The 20561-nt window shown below is 38.6% G+C and overlaps 1 pseudogene; it reads left to right on the top strand.

The window, feature by feature from the left end:
* Positions 1 to 17306: 17306 nt before the first annotated feature.
* On the top strand, positions 17307 to 17724 carry LOC113924744 (annotated as a pseudogene).
* Positions 17725 to 20561: the final 2837 nt, after the last annotated feature.

The following is a 20561-nucleotide window of genomic DNA, read 5'->3' as shown; positions in this document are numbered from 1 at the left end:
AGATTTTTACAGTAACAACAACTACGGTGTTGGAGAGGTTTACTTCCAGTAACACAACAACAAAAGCACATCAGAGAAACAGGTTTCTCTGACTTACCTGTGGCCTTAATGAAGTTGTGCTGATACAGAATGAGGAAAAAGACATTACTATGGTTTTCCCCTAAGACACAGTGCAACAATTTGACAGGAAAAACTGTTTATGCTGTAGGAGCATTTACTATCCCTGAAAAGTCAGAAATGGCTCGAAGTGATTTTGAAGGGGTTTTGAGAGGTGCAGGGCAAACACCCCGAAGGGTATTAAAGGAAGTAGATGTCAGGTGTGGAACTGTCTCTGCACGCCACCCACAGAGTCAGAAAAGGCTGCCAATGTTTGACCTCCCAGGACCTGCAATGCCCCCATTTGTTTTCTAGAGAAGAGGCCACATTTAAAAGCAGAAAATCACACAGCACAAAGCTGTAGGATTTAGAGTGCCAGGGAAAATCAGAAACAAGTTAAAGATGGATTCATAAGAGGCACCTAGGTAGCTCAGTCGTTAAGCATCTGCCTTCGGCTCAGGTCATGGTCCCAGGGTCCCGGGATCGAGCCCCACATCGGGCTCCCTGCTCAGCGGGAAGCCTGCTTCTCCCTCTCCCACTCCCCCTGCTGTGTTCCCTCTCTCTCTGTCTCTCTCTCTCTGTCAAATAAATCAGTAAAATCTTAAAAAAAAAAAAGATGGATTCATAAAACAGTGTAGGGAGCTCAAAAAGAAAAGTAAAAGGAGTAAAATTTCTTTTTCAGACTCATACATCAAATGCCTTCTTTGTAATCATATTACACGTTTGGGTCTTTGTGTTATATGTTGTGGGTTGTCTACAAATATAACTCAGGGTTTTCTTTTCTTTTCATTTCAAATTATCATTTATATTTAAATTGGAAATTTTAATGATGGTGCCCCCTCCATCCACCCAAGGCAACCATGCTTACAGGTTCTTTGGACAGGGATAGGCACAGAGTGGATGACTGGATCAAGGACCAGCCCTTAGGACTGTTCCAGCCTGCTCTCTATCCAGTCAGAGGATGGTGATTAGCAAAGCCAGTCAGACAGGCTTCCTCCAGGTTGTGGACTGAAAAACCTGAGTGATCTGGCCTCTGAGTCAGAGAGAAGCGGAGAAAGGCCTTGTGAGCCCAGGGAGGGAGTCGCTGACCATTGGAATGGCCTTGGTTCCTTGGCTTTTCTTTGTTCCAATCCATGTGTATCCTCAAAGTGAGCTTTAGTTTTTAAAATCTAGTCCATATCTCATCTAGTCCCATCTTTGGTTCCATGCAACCAAAGTACTCCCAGTTGAGCACAACATAAAATAAAATCAGTGACATATCCATTAATCGGAATAGTCCTGGATTTTACGTCCTGACTGTTCTGATAACATCTTTACTCTGTCCCGCATTTACACATTTCATCTTTTACCACATATCCCTCTATGTCATGTTTTTCTTTTCCACTTACCCACTCTCCGTCTCTTGCATATCCTTTTGTGTCTCTCTTCTTTCCTTCTCCCTCCCTATCTCACTCCCTCTCTCTTACACCTCTTATAATTCTTCTTTCGTCGTGGCTACATCCTATTTCTGGCCTTCTCTATTTTTCCTTCTTCATCCAATTCCATCCCGGTTTTCTAATAGGCCCCCCAAAGTCAACACTCCATCCTCACTTCATATATAGTTGAGGAGAGCACTCTTCCTTAAGGCTTAAGATTCAGCGTATAACTTAGGCAAGAATTGGGTATTCCTAAAATCTGGTTCTTTAAATAAAGCCATATCGGCTCATTGCTATTCAACCAAGTGCTAGTTTTGGTTTTCCATATTCAACACAGTTTCACAAATGTTTATACCAATATGTTCAATAGGGAACACCAGAATGGATAAGAAAGGGCCCCAACAGCTAGTTACCTTATGATCTGGAAGGAAGAAAGCACATATGGAGAAATAATTATCACTCTAGGCAGAATATAACTGCATTGCCATGATGAGGGAGGCACAGAAGGCAACAAGGTTCAGCCAGGACTCTAGCTGCAAAAACATGGCCCAACTCCTCCAGGGCGTGTGCACATGCTTCATATAATGTAACCCACATATCACAGCGAAGGTGGACCATTCTTCATAGGTATATGGTATGAAGACAGGCACTGAACTTGATATTTCTGAGAATATGCCAAAGAGGACACCAAGAAGATTTTCAGTATTATTCTAAAAATGACCATGACGGAGCCCAAGGGAAATTTCAGAAGAGGAGATAATAATCTTTAGTCCCAACCATTTTTCTATTTGTTCTTTTCTCTTTTTACATGTCTTTTGAAATAAAAGTGCCTTGGTTCTCACTTCACTTTCAACTTGCTTGTTGGCTACCAAGTCCACCGTAGGGCCCTTCCACATGGCCACCCTACCTTCCCTATGCTCTCAGCCTGTCTTTCCCAAGCATCCCGTTCCACTATATTTTAGCCACGTGTTAGGCAATGTAATTTTCTATTCAAATATCCACAGTAAAGGGTGGACAACTGAGGGACTTTACCCTCCCCAGGCATTTTTTTTCAAATTTTATTGATGAATTATTGACAAATATAATTGTATATATTTAAAGTGTACAATGTGCTGGTTTGAGATAAATATATATTGCAGAATGATTAACAAGGATATTTGTTTTTTGAATAGCAACTCACTTCAATCAAAAATTTTCACATTGACAGAAAGGATATTGTAGATATAGACCTTCAAACCTATATCCTATTTCTGACCTTACTTCAGTTCTCCCAGTTTACTACCCCTCCCTCCACCATCCCACCCCCACACATGCAATGTCTGTGTCAGAGAGATACAGGGGGAATCTCTGCCCGCATTTGAGGAAACTGGCCTCCAACCCTAATTAAGTAGTAAGAACCTAATTAAACATAACTAATATGTAAGCTCCCATGTCATTTCTACATAAAAATTGAAATTAAACATAACTGGACTTTTTTGACCTCCTATTGCTGCACAACAAATTATCTAAAACTTTAGTTGTTTAGAACAATATACATTTATTCTCTCGCAGGTTCTGTGGGTCAGCAATTCAAGAGTGCCTTAGCTGGGTGGTTCTGGCTCAAGGTTCCTCGTGAGGTTTAGTCAAGGTGTCAGCTGGGGCCAAGGTCATAGGAAGTTAAATGAAAGCTTGACCAAAGCTAGACTTGACTGAGGCTCACTTAGATGGCTAGGAAATTTGTGCTAACTGTTGGCAGGAAGCTTCAGTTCCTCACATGTGAACTCTCAGTAGGGTGTCTTAAGTGTCCCAATGCCACGGTGGCTGATTTCCCCTTGGGTGATGGATCCAAGCAAAAGGAAGACAGATGCAGTAATGCCTTTTATGACCTGGCCTCAGAAATCACTCATCATAATTTCCTCTACATTTTCTTGTTGAGAAGTAAGTCACTAAGTCCAATCTTATTCAGGATAGGGAGTGAAAAGTTTAGACTTTACCTTTAGACAGAATTTGTAGACATATTGTAAAACCATAAAAACCATATTGTAAAACCATAAAAATCCCTTGACCACTTCTTCAGTCTTTTGCTTCCCCTGTCTATTTAGCAACATACTCTATTGAGTAAATATTAAGCAAATATTTTAAAAACATTAAGTTCCTAGATTTTAAATATTCTCATAAGCAATATATGGTTTTCAAATCTTTATTACTAATCCCTTTCTCCAATTTTCCATAAACTTTCTCCATTCCAAATTACACAGTGTTGTTCAAAAATAAATCTTATGAGTAATTTGGGGTTCAACTGTACAGCATTGCTGCTATGAATTGACATTCATAAAACCAATTTTTAATTCATTCATATGTGGCTAGGTAAAATATTGTATGAGGTATTAGTTCAAACATCTGTTCATTTCTTTTCACTACTACTTCAGTAATTGAATTATTTTTGGAAAAAGCAATCAAATTAGTTTTTTATAATTGTAGACTGTTGATTGTTCATATTTCATGTCCCTCACAATACATGAGAGTGATTGCTTTTCTACAAAGCATTTTTCCATTATTTTACTAGACTCTAAAGCAATCTTATCTACCCAAGTGACCTGCTTCCACAATTAAAGTCTGTTTCTTAAGAACAGTGGCAAACAAGGAGTGTTTATCTTACTGTTTCAAAACTGAAGGTATGTTTCTCTTCTGGTTGATTGATTTGTACTGCTGAAAAACAATGGCAGTTATTCTCAGGAACATTAATTTAAGTAATGCAATAGTCCATAAAGCAACCATGCCAATAAATAGAGATCACTGCTTCCTCTCTTCAAATCCATAAATTGGGTTAACAGAATGACAAAGTCAGACAAAGTCAGAGTCAGTGTGTCTAATTAGGTCAAACAACCTTCCATTTCAGTGAAAAAGTAATGAGGCCAGATGTTTAATTTGTGTACTCATTCAATGGACAATTTAATTAAGACTTCAAATACTCTAAACACTGAAAGGATTATGGTTACCATACTTTTTTCAAAATAAAACTAGTATCTACATCCAATACAACTAAGTAAGGTCCTCCTGGATCTTCTAGATATCAGCCATGAACTGTGGGCAAAATAAAATAAAATAATGAGCTGAAGGCACTGGGGAGTGAAAAAAGGCAAATTCTAGAGGGAAGAAAAATTAGAAGAAACGAGTACAGAATATGTTTACATTTTTTAAATGGCTTTTAACTTGTGAGCAGGATGAAGATAGCACTAAGTAAAGTGACTAAAAGTCTGACATAAAAACCATATTTCTGGTCAGAAAAAAAAGAACACAGAGTTCATAACAACCACAGACACTAGAAAGTAAGGGGCTAAGTCTCAGAAAAACAGAACCAGAAGGCATGAGCACTATGTTAAGTACATAATTTCTGCCAAAGTCTCTGGCTGCCCCCATGAATGCATGCATGGCACAGAATTAAAGCAGTGCAACTAAGTTAAAAGAACTGAAATATTATTTGAACTTCCACCAAAAAGAGAGTGTTAAGTTTGAGTCTAAGCAAGTAAATTTTCTGATAAAAATCTCATAGTAGGAATATAGCAGAACTGAGAGTCTCCACAAAATAAGTTTCACAATACCTAAGATAAAATCCAAAATTAGTCAACATGCAAACAGGACTATTTGACCTATTTTTAAGAGAAAAGACAAACAACCAAGACCATTGGTGAGTCGACCTAGATACTGCAATTAGCAGACAAGAATTTTAAAATAGCTGTTATAACTATGCTCAAGGAAGTAAGGGAAAACAGGTATGTTTGCAATGAATGAAAACATAGGAAATCTCAACAGAGAAACATAAATAGTAAAAAAGAACCAGGAATTCTAAAACTGAAAAATACAATTTCTGAAATTATAAATTTACTATATTGGCTTAACAGAATGGAAATGATGGAGAAAATAATCAGTAACTTGAAGATAGTTCAAGTAGATGTGTAGAGCACAGAGAAAAAAGATTAGAAAAAAATAAACAGACCTTCAAGGACCTGAGGACGATATTAAATGTCTTAACAGACATGCATAAAATCCAAGAAGGAGAGGTAAGGGAGTATAAGGCATACAACTTATTTGAAGAAACAATGCTCCAAAACTTCTCAAATTTGATGAAAGACATAAATTTTCAAAATCAGGAAGCATAGTAAACCCAAGTAGGACATATACAAAGAAAACCATGCCTAGGCACATGACAGGAGCAGTGGAAGGAATGCCCCCAGGCCTAGTCCCAAGTCCTTGAGAGGAGAATGATAGAGAGAGGAGCTGGAGGCAAGGACGGTGATAAATAAGCTTAGTAGCTACACATTAAAAGCCCTGGGGCACAACATCCTGACCTTGTGGCTTCCAAGACCTTGTGGATGACAGATCAAGAGCCACAAGTACAGAGCATGCTCTCTCCTCTTCCATTTCTGCCCCAGGGTAACCCCTAGACTCATTATAATACATTTGAATTACAGGTACACACACCCCACCCTCCACCCCCCTAGCCATGGAGAAAGGCTGCCAAGAAGATCTGGTACAAACCTTGTAGTGTCAAAAACTCCTCCTCCCAACCTGTGGGAGGAGTTTCCCAAATGACTGCTTCCATTACAGACCACCCCACTGTAGGTCATAGCTCCTCCCAGCCCAGAGAGACCCAATAATATCCAATCCTAAAATCACCCACCCTGGTTCCACCTCTGGGAACCTTCCTGCTCTCCCACCTGGAGACTACTTTTGCTTTAATCAACTGCTTTGTTCTTGCTACTTTCTGGCTGTCTTTCCTCCAGCATGGGTCCTCACTTAAATCTTCTCGTGTGGAATCCAAAGACTAAGACCTCCATTCATACAACGCAGACTCTCCCACCAGTAACAAAACTGTTGATAACTAGAGTTAAAAGAAAATTATAAAAGCAACCAAGGGAAAATGACACATTACATACACGGGAATAATGACTCAAAATTTATCAAACTTTGAAAAACAGAAGCTGTGGAACGTTGTCTTTTAATTGCTGACACAAAAACACTCCCAACTAAGAATCTAGTGAAAATATTCTTTAAATATAAAAATGAAACAAGAACATTTTCATATCTTTAAAAAATACTAAGAGAATTCATTTTCAGTAGAACTCTTCTCCAAGATATGCTTTAAAATTTTATTCAGACTGAGGGAAATGATATCAGACTGAAACCTGAATCTACAGAAAGGAGTAAAGAGCATCAGAGATGCCAACTCTCAGGGTAAATATAAAACTATCCTGGTAAATATACTTGTATATACCTATAAAGCCAAATCCCTATCCAGATTGGATGATCATTACTCCAGAAAGTTCCACCATGCTTCTTCCGTGTCAACTCTCCCTCCCAGGAGAAAACCAACATTCTGGGGGTTTCCCATTCTAGATTAGTCTTACTAATTAGTTTTATCTGCTCTAAAATTCCATTAAATTCAGGATAAGATCTTGAAACCCACTTAAAAGAAAATAGTTATAAAAACATTTTGATTTGCAAAGCTGAAGCACATCCAGTCTACACTGTGTAGTCAATCCTTTCTTCAGCTGCCCAATGTTCTCTTTAAATCTTGTCCCCTAAATAAAGTTTCCCTGGGTGCCCTGAAGAGGCGATGTTGTATGGGAAGAAAGACACCATGCTCCTGAACTTCAGGTAAGGTGGAGAGAACAAACTCTAGTCTTCCCATGGATAAAGTAGTGAGACCCACCTCCATTCCCAAGTTTACAGCCTTGAAAGGAAAGAGCGATTAGTGGGGATAAGGTTGAAGATACAAACAGTAGAAGGTTGAGTGGTGCAAACTCTTGGAGAAGGTGGGAGAACATGGTGTCAAAGGACATAGTGGCCTTAAACATTAGAAAGGACATCTTATCTCTTGAGACTAGAAGAAAAAGGATAAGATTGATGAGGAAATAAAAACCTTTAAAGTAGTGGGTTCAGGAAACTAAGAGGCATCTGCCTTGATTAAATGACAATTACTGCAATCAAAACAGCTGAACCTGGAGATCCAATGGACCCAGGCATTAATTTACAGAAGGGGTTGTGATTTGAAGGTCAAAACAATTTAACCCTGTACATTTGATAAAGCAAAGTGGTACAAGCACAACAAAGCAACTACTCTAAAATAATGCTGGATGCCTATTTCACCCTTTAAAGCAAAATTTCAATTAGATCTAGATTCAAATATAGAGACTAAACCATAGAAATACTAGAATTAAATAACTACTCTGATACAGTACCACCCATTGCACACTGTTAATACTAAAAAATATGTCATGATGAGGCCACACATCATTTTTAAGAAAAACTCTAGCATTTGACATTCACCACCTTCTTACATACTTGCTTTGCTGTCTCAGCTTTTCCAGGTTACCAATAGTTGTCAGACTTTGCTGAGATGGTAGAGACAGTCTCTAAACTACAGATATTTAAACCTGACCTATGAACTGAAATTGCAAATAAACTGCCAAAGTTGGCCAGAGTAGCTAGTTATGGAGTGTTTTAGCCCTCACAGTCTTTACCAGAGGACCTGTTACATATTTTAACTATTGAAGTTTTTGGAGCCACAGTACAGCTGAACTTGAACAATGTAGGGTTAGGGGCACTGACCCCTGTGGAGTCAGAAATCTGAGTATAAGTTCTGACTCCCCCAAAACTTAACTACGGTTGATAGGAAGCCTTACTGGTAACATAAAAAGTCAATTAACATATATATTGTATGTTAGATGCATTATATGATGCATTCTCGCAATAAAGTAAGCTAGAGAAAAGAAAATTTTATTAAGAAAATCATAAGGAAAGTACATTTATTGTACTGTACTGTAAAAAAAAATCCACCGACCTGCACAATTCAAATCGTGTTGTTCAAGAGTCAACTGTATATTGTAATTCAATCAAAATATTCCAAAGTTCATTTCCTTTCATTGATCCAGTATTACCGATGAGGTCCCACTGAAAAAAGAAACTATATTAAAGGTAAAAACAGACAGAGTGCAGGCATTTTTCACTCTGAGGAAGTTTAGCTCCTGGGAGCCACCTTTAAGTGTCAAGAACCCCTCATTTGCAGCCTCCCCACTCATCTCCTCCACAATGTCTTGGGTCTTCTTTTCCACATTTCTCATTCTGGAATATTGGAATAATTCAGTGGAATCAGAATATTTCAGATGGCCACCTGGTCTTTTCCTGACCATACCAAATATTATGCCATTCCCTTTATTCCTTCCTTCCAATTTATGCAACCACAAAAATAATGAAATCAAAGTTCTATTTCACTTACTAGCTCACAAAACAGTTGAATCAGCTCCATACATCTTGCCTTCTTTCCATAACACCTTTAGGAATTATTTTAAAACTAGGGGAGTGCTAGGGAATATTCCTACCTTCTGTGGACTGATTCTTATTTCAGAAAAAAAATAAATAAATAAGTTACTACAAACATGACTGGTGGGTGAGATAACAGAATCAAGATATAGCATCTCATGTACACTTTGGAATTAATTTTACCATTTTATAAAACACAATTAGATATCGCTTTCCACCTGCACCTCCTGGAATTCCTGGAGCAGTGTACCAGCAGCACTTAATTATTACCAACCTATGTATCAGCAGCTTTGGTATTTATTTTTTCTCTGCTCAACTTCAGGAACCTGACTGAAAAACAATGGGTCCAGCCTCTCTCCTGGCCACTGAAAGCAAGAGGATGCTCACCATCCACCATTCACATCAGCTTGATGATTGCTCCCTCTTCCCTTGACTTTGGGCATTTTAAGATGCTTTGTTAGAGAAAAGACATAAAACCTATGCTTTAAGTGTTGAAATGTTGAGATAAGAATCCTGTTCAATTTGTGTTAACTCACAAAGCACATTGTATGCAGCTCAGAGGCACATCTGGGTCAGAGACTGCATTTATAATGATCGGTTCTTCATTGTTGGTCTTCACTTCTTCCCCAGTGACCTCAGCTCACAAGTGAACTTAATAATTGTCTTACGTGTTTTAAGTAGATCAGAGTCTAAGCAGATCTTTGTCTTAAGACTGTTCTATCTTGGGGCGCCTGGGTGACTCAGTTGGTTAAGCGACTGCTTTCGGCTCAGGTCATGATCCTGGAGTCCTGGGATTGAGTCCCACGTTGGGCTCCCTGCTCAGCAGGGAGTCCGCTTCTCCCTTTGACCCTACCACCTCTTGGGCTCGCTCTCTCAAATAAATAAATAAAATCTTTAAAAAAAAAAAAAAAAGACTGTTCTATCTTTTTCACAGTTACATCGTGAGGATCAGTTTCCAGAAGATAATGTTAAGTTTGGAGAATAGTTATGATGTCACAGGTGAAATGTTCTGGCCTAAAGGTCCTTTAGGCTATAATTTAAAGACAGTAACCAAAGCAGCGTGGAGTTCTCCTAGTTTTCCAAGGTCAAGGCATATGAGGTGAGGAACAGAAAGGTCTGGCTGGATGTCACACACAATTAGAAAAGGGAAGTTTACCTGAAGTCTTTGGCCTGGAAGTCAATGGCATCCATGGTAAAGATTAAGATTATTACCCAGGGTCAACTTCTTGGACATGCAACTGTGTACTCTCACAGGCCCAGGTTCAGAAGTGCCCCCACGCTTGGTTTCCTGCTCTGCAGTCACCATCTTAAAATTCTTGCTAATTTCTGAATAACGATTCAGCATTTTCATTTTGCACTGGGCCTTATTTACAAATTATTTTGCAAATAATTTTACAAATTATTCAGCCAGTCCTGTTGTCACTTTTTCTTCTTTGTGTATATCGTGAGGCAAGAAAAAAGAAAAGGAAGAGTCAGTTGAAGTCAAAGTGGTTGCTAATAAATTTTGACTGTGGGACTTCTGGATTTCTTCTCTCCATCTCCATCTCTTTGCCCAACTAAGCCATTCAGGACATTTTTAAAATTATGCTATCTGATGTCTCAATTCCCATCTGCTCTGATCTCAAATAAGAAGCTGAATAATAGTAAAATATATACCCATACCTTTTTTCCTTGCTTTTTGGAAAGATCCATTTTAGGGAAAGGAACCATAGGGGAGGAATATGCTATAGCAGGGTGTCCTTGGAGGCAGATTGGGAAAGAGAAAATAAAAGAAGTGAAAGTCACTCTCTAGGAAGAAATGAAAAGAGATCTTTGACACTCCAGAAGATGTAAAAGCAAAAATAAGATGACATTTTCAGAAAATGATCCAGTTCCCCTCCTCCTGGTAGAATCAGCCCAGTTCCATGATACAGAATCATGACAAGGGGACACTGGATTACAAAGCCCACACAGCATCTCAGAAGGTAGTCAAGACTATAACCTGAATGAATAAGAGGTTTATTTTTTGTCAACACGGAAAGGAGATAGCTAATTTAGCAAATGCAGTTCTGTTTTTTTCTAAGACTTAGCATTTGCCACATGCAAGGGTGAGCCTAGGAGAGAGAAAGAAGAAGCTAATGACTCCTGGGAAGAGGATTCAGAGTATATGTTAATGTAGGGTTTCGAAGTCTTCCCCTCTGCCCTTCTAGGTTCTTTGGCGGTCTAATAATTAAACTGATAGAAATCAGATTAACAGGAGAAAAAGAAACAAAAGTGATTTACATGTATCCATAGGAGAGACCCAGAAAAGCTGACTTACTCTCCAAAATGCCTGAAGTCAACATTTTAAATACCAAAAAGCTAAATATGAATAGCTAAAGACAAAAGAAGATGCTGGGGTAGAGAGGGAGTTATTGGGGGGTTAATAAATAACAAGTATATGGTTGTTATGCAGAGTTAAGTCCTTGTCTTCTCCATTGATAAGAGATTCTGGAGATTTAGGGTCATCCCCCTAAATCTTTCTCTGTACAGTGAGGGAGACACCCTTTCAAATGGAGATTTCCTCTATACATGTTAATGGCTTTCACAAAAGGGTAACTTTTCTCCTTGGTTTTCTTAGAGCTTCTCCTGTGTTTGCAGTTTCTCAAATAATAATAATAATAATGATGATGATGATGATGATAATAATCAGCCTAATACTTACACCAGAGAGACATATTTTGAAGTGGCAAGTTCTGCTCCCTTACACTGAATACACATAGAGGGTGGTGAAGGGAGATGGAAGTCACATCTGCTGGGGAGGATGGAGAAAGTTAGGAGGATAAATACAGAAGCAAGCGAGGCCCAGTGTCTGGGTGCTGGGAAAGGAATGGCACTCCTGTATCGGCAGGTGATGTGAATGAGTTCCATAGTCTCAGGTGATCCAGGAACTCTCATGACTTCCATTTGCACACTAAAGTTTGATATATGCTATATAGTATTTTTTCTTAATTAAACTTTATAGCAAAACACTTGTCTTTTATTTCAGATATCCCCAGGAGTGCTGGAAAAGGGAAATGTACCACTAGGAATTATTCCATAAAAGTAATTACCTGAAGGAATTCATGAAACAAGTGTACTGATACTGAAACAAATGTAACATGCAATTAGTCATATTTGAAAAATCTTAATGCAAACAAAATATTTGTATTCTCTGAGGATGGTATTGGCTCTAAAAAGGAAGTTATTTCCATGTTGAAATGACTGTAGAGCCTACAAAAGCAGAAAAAGCAGCAGACTGGGAATATTGATTCTGCATATAATTCCACTTCTGCTACAACCTAACTATTGGACATTGGCCAGTCATTACCTGTGTGACCTTCATAGGTTGAAAAAGGAAATGTTTAGAGCAGTGGGATATCAAACCCAGCAACATCAGCATCACTGGGAACTTAGAAATGCAAATTCCCAAGCCCTAGCCAAAGACCTATGGAGTCAGAAACTCTGGGGCCTAGCAACCTGTGTTTTAACAAGACTTCCAAGTCATTCTGATACATGCTGAAAATTGAAACCTACTGAATTAGATGAACTCCACCTTTCCTGACAGCTCAAAAATTCTACAGCACTGACTTCATTGTCAACACCATCAATAATATATACCAAGAGCTTACTCTGACCCCACCCTGCCTCAGGCACTTTATGTATACTAATCTATCTAATTATCACAATACTCCAGGAAGTAAATTATTACCACTTGGCCAATGAGGTATGAAAGGGTCTGGTAGTTGTGGTAAAAATCACCACCCAGATACTTCTTCAAGGAAGGACTGTTCCTGCATCTACCAGCAACTTCAAGGTTTTCCTCAGCTCAGAGAGCCCTTTGTCCAAGGACACATTCTTTCCAGGGAAGTGCAACAAATCACGAAAGGGTTTAAAGGCCTGACTCCACCCTGGGGCAACTCTGACAGGTATATATGTTCCAGAATTCCCCATGGTTGGTGGAGTCTTTGTCAGGCCTACATCACAGCTCAACTTCTCTCTGCCCAGTTCTGTTTGCTTTCCCTTCCTTTCACATATATTGACTCCTAAATATCCTGCACACCAAACTTCTCAGCACCTGCTTTGGAAAAACCCATTTTACAACAGTAGCTGAAGACAAGCTAGAGGCCAGGAATTGGTAGAGCCTGAATTCAAATCCAGACAGTTGGACTCTAAGCCTTAGGCTCTTAAGTATTAATTCATCACCCACTTGGACTTGTAAATTAGTGGTTCAAGCATGTGAACAGGTGACCTTAGAAATAATTTAATTTTACAAATGAGGAAACTAGGCTAGATTGCACGTTTGTCCCTAGCTGGTAGTGAGCAAGCACTGACTTGATCTGAGATGTTCCAACTCCCAGTGTTCTTTTTCCTGTTACATCCCACTTTAAGAAAAATATTCACATATTATAATACCAGTGAGATAAGATTGTTAGGTAAATTGTAACTGTACTGGGGAACACGAGTCACAAAGCCTAGGAGACCTAACAGCTGATAACACAGAAATACCAAGGATCGTATGAGACAACTATTAACAATTATAAGCCAGTAAAGTGGATAGCCTAGAAGAAATGCATAAATTGTTAGAAACACACAACCTAGCAAGCTTAGATCCTGAAGAAATAAAAGATCTGAAGTGACCAATAATAAGTAATGAGACTGAGTCAGTAATCAAAAACCTTCCAACAAAGAAAAGACAGATGGCTTCACTAATGAATTCTACCAAACATTTAAAGAACTAACACTAATCCTTCTCAAACTCTTCCAAAAAATAGGAGGAAACACTGCCAAACTCATTATTTGAGGCCAACATTACCCTGACACTAAACCCAGATAAAGATCCCACAAGAAAAAAAAACACAACAACAACAACTATGGGTCAATATCACTGATGAATATAGATGTAAAAAACAACAACAAAATATTAGCAAACTCATCCCAACAGCATATTAAAAGGATCATACACCACAGCCAAGTACGGTTAATCTCTAGGTTGCAAAGAAATTAATTAATGTTATTCACCACCCAACAAAGTGAAGGATAAAGGTCACATAATCATCTCAATTGACGCTGAAAAAGCATTTGACAAAATTCAACACCCTTTTGGGGTGCCTGGGTGGCTCAGTCAGTTAAGCATATGACTCCTGATTTTGACTCAGGTCATGATCTCAGGGTTGCAAGATTGAGCCCCATGTCGAGCTCCATGCTGGGCGTGGAGCCTGTTTAAGATTCTCTCTCTCTCTCTCAAACTCTACCCCTCCCCCACTGTCTCTTTCTTAAAAAAAAAAATTCAACACCTTTTCATGATAAACATTTTTAAACTAGGTACAGAAGGAATTTATATCAACATACAAAGATCATATATGACTCGTCCACAGCTACCATTAAAAACTGAAATCTTTTTCCTGAATTCAGGCTGCTATAACAAATCCTTTGGTGGCCTAAACAACAGAAATTTATTTTTCACAGTTCTGGATATGGGAAGTCTAACATCAAGATGCCAACTGATTTGATTCCTGGTAAGGGCCTTCTTCCTGGTTTGTAGACAGCTGCCTTCTTGCTATATCTTCACATTGTAGAGAGAGAGAGAGATCATCTCTCTTCTTATAAGGACACTAATCCCATAAATGAGGGTTCTACCCTCATGACCTAATTCTTCCCAAAGGCCCTACTTCCAAATAACATCACATTGGGGATTAGGGTTTCAACATATGAATTTTGAAAAACACAAAAAGTCCATAGCACTTTTCCTCTAAGGTCAGGAACAAGACAAGATGCCCATTCTTACCACTTCTATTCAACATAGTACCAGAAAAACAACTAGGCAAGAAAAAGGAATAAAACGCATTCAAATCAGAAAGGGAAAAGTAAAATTATCTTGCAGATAACAGGACCTTACATGTAGATAACACTAAAGATTCAAAAAAAAAAAAAAAAAAACTTCTCAGAACTAATAAATTCAGCTAAGTTTCAGGATATAAAATCAACAGACAAAAAAATAATCTATTCACTAATGACAAACGATCCAAAAAGGAAATTAAGAAAACAATTCCATTTACAATAGCATCAAAAAGAATAAAATACTTAGGAATAAACTTAACCAAAGAGATGAAAGATATGTATACTGAAAACTACAAAACACTGATGAAAGAAATTTAAGATACAAATAAATGGAAAGACATTATGTGTTCATGTATTGAAAAGACTTAATAATGTTAAAATGTCCATACTACCCAAAGACAACTACAAATTCAAATCTGTATCATGCTCTCTCTCTCTCTCTCAAAAATAATAGTATATGTAATGGAATATTATTCAGTCTTTAAAAAAAAGAAGTCCTTCCATATGTGGCAACATGAGTGAACCTCGAGGACATTTTGATAAACTAAATAAGCCAATCACAAAAAGACAAACAGGTTATGATTCCACTTATATGAGGTACTTAAAATAGGCAAACTCATAAATCAAAGAGTGGAATAGTGATGACTAGGGGCTGGAGGGAAGGGAGAAGTGGGGAGTTGTTTTCAATGGGTATACAATTTCAGTTACACTAAATGTATAAGTTCTAGAGATATGCTATACAACACAGAGTCTACAGTTACCAATACTATATTGTACACTTAAATACTTTGCTAAAAGGGTAGATCTCATGTTATGTGTTCTTACTACCAAAACCAAAACAAAACAAAACAAAGGGGCAGAAGGAAACTTTTGGAAGATGCTGGTTATATTTATTACCTTGATTGTGGTGGTAGTTTCATGGGTATTTACATATGTCAAAACTCATCAAATTGTACACATTAAATATGTGTAGTGTTTTATATACCAATTATACTTTAATAGAGCTATAAAAAAGAAAAAAAAAAACTGGAGTGTGATTTCTGGTTACACATGAAACAAAGAAATAAAAATTTTTAAAGCAAGTAACTATCACCAAAAAAGAACCATCCCTGGAAAGAAAGACCTAAAACTGTTATAACCAGGGTTAAGTGTTTTAGTGCAATGATGCTCAATATTGACTGCTCAATGGAATTACTAGAAATTCTCATTTAATTGGTACAGGGTATGATCTGGGCATTGGGATTTTTTTTTAAGCTCCCCAGGTGACTCTAATATTCAGTGAAGACTGAACACTACTGCTTCAGGGTAAACTCAATTCTCATAACATAGCAAACAGTTCCTTATAGAAGAAAGCACTCCTGTGTGGTAAATTTGGAAAGACACTTAAATATTTCATTTTATGAGGTGAGGTACCTGATAGATTTAATAGCATAGAAGGGATTTGCCCCAATAGTGATGAGATACAAAAATAAAAGTGCATTTCTATTGTAAAGCAGTAGAGTGGGGACACAAATTTCACCTACTTCCCTCCCTCTTCCCCTCTCCAAATTCAGCCTTGTATGGATCAGAACCATCAAAGCCACTATTGGCCAGCCCAAGAATGATAGAAATATTCTAGGCAGATGACTCAATCCTAATAGTAAAAACAGATAACTTTATAGAACTTTATACGTCACATAGGATTGCAAAGACATTATCACATTTAATAGCAGACCTATCTCCTGGTGTACCCTTCAGGCATATACCCAAAGTAAGTAACAAACTAAAATATTTGTGTTCCCAGTATTCATTCAACAGCTTTTAACCAACAAGTATTTATTGAATGTCAGCTATGTACAAAGTACTAGAGGACACTCAATAGGAGAGGATAGAAATATGAATTAAATACTGATCCTTAAAGACGTTTACATTCTTATAGAGAACATAAGACAAATGTGTAACTATGCCACAAAATATGGCATAAACATAGAGAAAATGCAATGAAAATTCAGATTAGAGAAACTACATCTGGATGGACAGATGATAAGTTCAGGCTTGGTGGAAGACAGGAGGAAACAAACCAAAAAGACAGTCGGATGGGGATCAGCTCTCCAAAATCACTCAGTGTGCTGATCGTTGTAAAGGAGAAGGATTTGGACATGGGAAGGACAATAAAGAGTAGATAGAATGGGGCGGACCAGGAATTCCTGACACAGGGAATCAACGAGAAACCATATTTTAGAATAATGTGATACAGGACATGCATGACAGAGAACCATTTTTGCTTGGCAAGGCTAGAGCAAAGAATGTTTAAAAGGGACTAAGAGAAAACAGAGAAAAGTTTTAAGATCAGACCCTGAAGAACAAACATACCCGGCTAAGGAGTCGGGGCATTAAACCACGTCCACATTTTCCAGCAAGGTACTGATATGGCCAGAGCTCTGCTTCAAGAAGTTCATAATGGCAGCAAAAAAGGGAGCCCAAGCAGAAGGTTACTACAAATATAACGAAGGCCTAACACACAATTAACAATATGCACATTTATTCTGTCAAGAAACCAGACTGGGTGTTGGCAGTCGCCGCTGCGCCACTGTCGCTCACCAACGCCAGTACTGCCTCTAGCTCGCCGAGCTCCAGCCAGAGGAGAAGGCGGGTAAGTGAGGAGGTTTCTGTACCATGGCTCCTACAAAGCGGACTGCCCTCAAGTCTACCGGTGATCAAAGCACCGAGGAAGAACTGGCTACGAAAGCCGCTCGCAAGAGTGCGCCCTCTACTGGAGGGGTGAAGAAACCTCGGCGTTACAGGCCTAGGACTGTGGCACTCCATGCAATCAGACGTTATCAGAAGTCCACTGAACTTCTGATCCGCAAACTTCCTTTCCAGCGTCTGGTGCGAGAAATTGTTCAGGACTTCAAAACAGATCTGCGCTTCCAGAGTGCAGCTTTTGGTTGGTGCTTTGCAGGAAGCAAGCGAGGCCTATCTTGTGGGCTTCTTTGAAGACACCAACCTTTCGTGTGCTATCCACGCCAAATGTGTCACAATTATGCCAGAAGACATCCAGCTAGCGCGCTGCATACGTGAAGAACGTGCTTAAGAATCCACTATACTGGAAAACATTTCATTCTTTAAAAAAGAAAAAAAATTCTCTTCTTCCTGTTATTGGTAGTTCTGAACGTTAGATATTTTTTTCCCATGGGGTCAAAAGGTACCTAAATATATGATTGCAAGTGGAAAATTAGGGGACAGAATTCAGGTATTGGCAGGTTTTCAATTGCCATTTGTGTGTGAATTTTTAATATAAATGCGGGAACATAAAGCATTAATGCCAGTCAAAACGTTTCAGTGAACACATTTCAGCAGTTCAGATTGAGGAAGACACAAAGAAATGGAAAAATGTTCCATGCTCATGGATTAGAAGAACAAATATTGTGAAAAATGTCAGTGCTACCAAGAGCAATCTACACATTTAATGCAATCCCTATCAAAATACCATGAACTTTTTTCAAAGAAATGGAACAAATAATCCTAAAATTTGTACGGAACCAGAAAAGATCCTGAATAGCCAGAGGAATGTTGAAAAAGAAAAGCAGAGCTGGCGGCATCACAATTCCGGACTTCCAGCTCTATTACAAAGCTGTCATTATCAAGACAGTATGGTACTGGCACAAAAACAGACACATAGATCAATGGAACAGAATAGAGAGCCCAGAAATGGACCCTCAACTCTGTGGTCAACTAATCTTCGACAAAGCAGGAAAGAATGTCCAATGGAAAATAGTCTCAACAAATGGTGTTGGGAAAATTGGACAGCCACATGCAGAAGAATGAAACTGGACCATTTCCTTACACCACACACAAAAATTGACTCAAAATGGTTGAAAGACCTCAATGTGAGACAGGAGTCCATCAGAATCCTAAAGGAGAACACAGGCAGCAACCTCTTCGACCTCAGCCGCAACAACTTCTTCCTAGAAACATTGTCAAAGGCAAGGGAAGCAAGGGCAAAAATGAACTATTGGGATTTCATCAAGATAAAAAGCTTTTGCACAGCAAAAGAAACAGCCACAAAATCAAAAGACAACTGACAGAATGGGAGAAGATATTTGCAAATGACATGTCAGATAAAGGGTTAGTATCCAAAATCTATAAAGAACTGATCAAACTCAACACCCAAAGAACAAATAATCCAATCAAGAAATGAGCAGAAGACATGAACAGACATTTCTACAAAGAAGACATCCAAATGGCCCACAGACACATGAAAAAGTGCTCAACATCCCTTGGCATCAGGGAAATCCAAATCAAAACCTCAATGAGATACCACCTCACACCAGTCAGAATGGCTAAAATTAACAAGTCAGGAAACGACAGATGTTGGTGAGGTTGGAGAGGAAGGGGAACCCTCCTACACTGTTGGTAAGAATGCAAGCTGGTGCAGCCACTCTGGAAAACAGTATGGAGGTTCCTCAAAAAATTGAAAATAGAGCTACCCTATGACCCAGCAATTGCACTACTGGGTATTTACCCCAAAGATACAAATGTAGTGATCCGAAGGGGTACATGCACCCCAATGTTTATAGCAGCAATGCCCACAATAGCCCAAGTATGGAAAGAGCCAAGATGTCCATCAACAGATGAATGGATAAAGAAGATGCAGTATATATATACAAGAGAATATTATGCAGCCATCAAAAAAACGAAATCTTGCCATTTGCAACGACGTGGATAGAACTAGAGGGTATTATGCTAAGCGAAATAAGTCAATCAGAGAACGACAAGTATCATATGATCTCACTGATACGAGGAATTCTTAATCTCAGGAAACAAACTGAGGGTTGCTGGAGTGGTGGGGGTGGGAGGGATGGGGTGGCTGGGTGATAGATATTGGGGAGGGTATGTGATATGGTGAGCACTGTGATTTGTGTAAGACTGATGAATCACAGACCTGTATCTCTGAAACAAATAATACATTATATGTTAAAAAAAAAAAGAAGAAGATAGTAAGAAGGGAAAAATAAAGGGAAAATCGGAGCGGGAGACGGACCATGAGAGACTATGGACTCTGAAAAACAAACTGAGGGTTCTAGAGGGGAGGGGGTTGGGGGGATGGGTTAGCCTGGTGATGGGTATTAAAGAGGACACGTACTGCATGGAGCACTGGGAGTTATATGCAAACAATGAATCATGGAACACTACGTCAAAAACTAATGATGTAATGTATGGTGACTAACATAACATAATAAAATTAAATTAAAAAAAAAAAAAAAGAAAGAAACCAGACTGGCCAGTGCATAAGGGATATGTTGAAAAATACAATTAGGCAGAAGAACAGGATCAGAGTAGAGACAACCTGAGAAGCCAGGAAGACAAGACAAGTTTCTCGGTCCCTCCACTATCCAGTTCTAGACCTCTCTGGATCTTGCACCCCTTATTTATTAAAAGACAGAAGTGAGGCAGCTGGGAAGTTGCCCCAGTCTCCCACTTGCAGAGTTATGATTTAATATGATTGCCCAAGAGAAACTCATTGTATCTTCTTGAGCAGGGAAATAATAAGATGAAAGGGATGATTTAAAAAGCTGAGCTTGTCAGCAAATATCTATTGTAGGAATCACTAGGTTGATAACACTCTCAGTACAATACCTTCTATCCTGATGTCATATTGTAGAATCTTCGGAAAGCCTTTGATACACACTGAATATGAAGCATATATCACTGCTAAAGATAGGCAGTATGTTTCTCTCTTAGAAAGCATAATGATATAATTGCAAAATGGATTCAGATGAGTGTTTCAAAAGAGGTACTTGAGGTGATGAAATATGTAACTACACTCAGGAACTGTTCAACAATCTCATAGATATAGCTACTCTTTATTTATTCAGCATGTTATTGAGCACTGCTATGTGCCAGGCATAGTGCAAGGTTAGGAAAACA

Source organism: Zalophus californianus, chromosome 2 (genome assembly GCF_009762305.2).
Source record: "Zalophus californianus isolate mZalCal1 chromosome 2, mZalCal1.pri.v2, whole genome shotgun sequence".
Taxonomy (NCBI): Eukaryota; Metazoa; Chordata; class Mammalia; order Carnivora; family Otariidae; genus Zalophus; species Zalophus californianus.
Note: the sequence above shows the minus strand (reverse complement) of the source record. Positions and strands in the feature narration are given on the sequence as shown.